The sequence below is a fragment of the Athalia rosae genome, chromosome 3 (assembly GCF_917208135.1).
Source record: "Athalia rosae chromosome 3, iyAthRosa1.1, whole genome shotgun sequence".
In the NCBI taxonomy this organism is placed as follows: Eukaryota; Metazoa; Arthropoda; class Insecta; order Hymenoptera; family Athaliidae; genus Athalia; species Athalia rosae.
In genome coordinates, this window is record NC_064028.1 from 2,460,070 (window position 1) to 2,462,779 (window position 2,710).

Consider the following 2,710-nt stretch of genomic DNA (forward strand, 5'->3'; position numbering starts at 1 on the left):
TTTTTTTTTCAGATCCTCGATTTTATCGTACTAATAAAATGTTGTTCACAGGCTGTCTCTGGCTACTAATATGCGGTTTGCTTTCTGATTTCAGGAATCAGCACTTCGTAATCCTTGTACTTCTATATCCAAATTTGGAGGATTGGACGGTTCCTCATCGCCTCGTAGAGTTCATAACATTCCAAATTTCTGTTTCAGGAATCAGAGAAATACATCTCCGATTGCGGAGTCGTGGCGCGCATTATGATCCAGACATTTTGGCAGCTTAAATTATTTTACTTAACATCAATCGTATTTTTGTGTTTGCAGAAATTTTCGCTCTATATAATACTGATGTGCTAATCACTTGTTTGTATGTTTCAGGTCTCGAGTTTGATTAATTAATTGACAAATACTTTTTCTCTTTTCAGAAATCGTAACGTTGCAACTCATAAATCGTAATCATATTATCGTAGATTCTATGTTATTATCTATTTGCCTGTTCTGTTTCTTGTTTTATGTACTTTATGTAGTATGTATTTTGTGTGCATGTTTTGTGTGAAATTTTTTACTCTGTTAATCTTGATTATTTTTTGACAATGATGTTTAGTTATAAGGTGATCGTAAAAATTGATTATTATCATGGATTCTATGTTATTATCTATTTGTCTGTTCCGTTTCTCGTTTTATGTACCTTGTCTAGTATTTTGTGTAAAATTTTCTACTGTTTTAGGCTTGATTATTTTTTGACAATGATGCGTAGTTATAAGGTGATTGTAAATTATGATATTTATATATTTGTCTGTGGTGTTTCGTGTTTCACGTTATTTATGTAGTGTTTCATGTACGTGCATGTTTTGGGTGTAGTTAACTTGCGCAAGTTTTAATTGGCCATATATCCATAAGATTTTTATTCATGCAATGTTCATCTATGTGTGCAATTCATAATGCAAATGCCATGTCTAAATTTAGGACTACTGTATATTACCATCTCTTTATTATGATATAAAGTGTCTGTTATATTATTGTTTTTTCCAATTGTATGTTCCAGATTCTATTTTGCCGAAATTGGGATGCTGAGCTGCTAGTGGTTTGCATAGGGCTTTTGGCACAGGATGTAGAATATATAATCTATTACATATTCTACAAACTGTGCCTCTGGCGATCGTTCCACCCGGGAAAAATCGAAACGAGCCGGGGACGCTACCTCATTTAAGGTGGTTTGGAAACGCGTCATTTCAGGTGGTTCTGATTGCTGTTACTACGGCCCTAAAAATTGAATCTTATTACATGGATAAATTTCTTATTTAAAGGTGTATTTGAACAATGTTCATTAGGGCGGGTTGGAAATAATTTTTTTCTTTATCATCTTAGCTTGGGGGCAGAATTTGTACCTCATAAAAGAAGAAAATCTTTCAGATTTGGAAAAAACTTTTCACTCGAAATATTGAGGTAGCCCACTCGTTCTTTGAATAAATAATTAATCAATTGGGGGACTTTTAGCAAAAAAATTTTTCCCACCTAATGATGACTTGATCGATTGCAAGAGTAGATGATTTTGGCTTTCAGATTTGTATTCCTAAGTTGATGATATGTGAGATTACTCTTGGAGAGCCAAATAAAAATTCGATTTTTGAGCAAAAGATAAATCATTTTTTTCATTGGGTTTAATATGCTTTTCTTACGTATTTTGACCGCAGGAATCCGAATCTGGAAGAAAAATTGATCTACCTCTAAAATTGACCAAGTTATCTCCGAATTTCACTTTTTTGGGGTCAAAAATAAAAAATTGATTTATTAGTCCATCTCAATGTAATCTGAGCTCAGGAATCCGAATCCGGAAGAAAAATTGATCTATCTGCAAAAATGACCGAGTTATCCCCATTTTTTCGCATTTTTTGGCATAAATTTGAGGATATCTCAAAGGGAAAAAATCGTAGCTCAATTTGGACAACGGATTCGTGTTCCTGAGGTCAAAATACACAAGAAAAGTGCCATACGATCAATTTTAAAAAATAAAAATTTTTGGCCAAAATTTGAAAAAATCGTAAGGGGTACCCCTTGGAAAAATCTCAAATTTTGGTCAAAATTTTTTATTTTTTAAAATTGATCGTATGGCACTTTTCTTGTGTATTTTGACCTCAGGAACACGAATCCGTTGTCCAAATTGAGCTACGATTTTTTCCCTTCGAGATATCCTCAAATTTATGCCAAAAAATGCAATAATTCGACGATAACTCGGCCATTTTTGCAGATAGATCAATTTTTCTTCCGGATTCGGATCTCTGAGCTCAAATTACATTAATATAGACTATAAAATCAATTTTTTATTTTTGACCCCAAAAAGCTGAAAATTGGCGATAACTCGGTCAATTTCAGAGATAGGTCAATTTTCCTCTTAGATTCGGATTCCTGAGGTCAAAATACGTAAGAAAAGCATAATAAACCCAAAGAAAAAAATGATTTATCTTTTGCTCAAAAATCGAATTTTTTTTTGGCTCTCCAAGAGTAATCTCACATATCATCAACTTAGGAATACAAATCTGAAAGCCAAAATCATCTACTCTTGCAATCGATCAAGTCATCATTAGGTGGGAAAAATTTTTTTGCTAAAAGTCCCCCAATTGATTAATTATTTATTCAAAGAACGAGTGGGCTACCTCAATATTTCGAGTGAAAAGTTTTTTCCAAATCTGAAAGATTTTCTTCTCTTATGAGGTACAAATTCTGC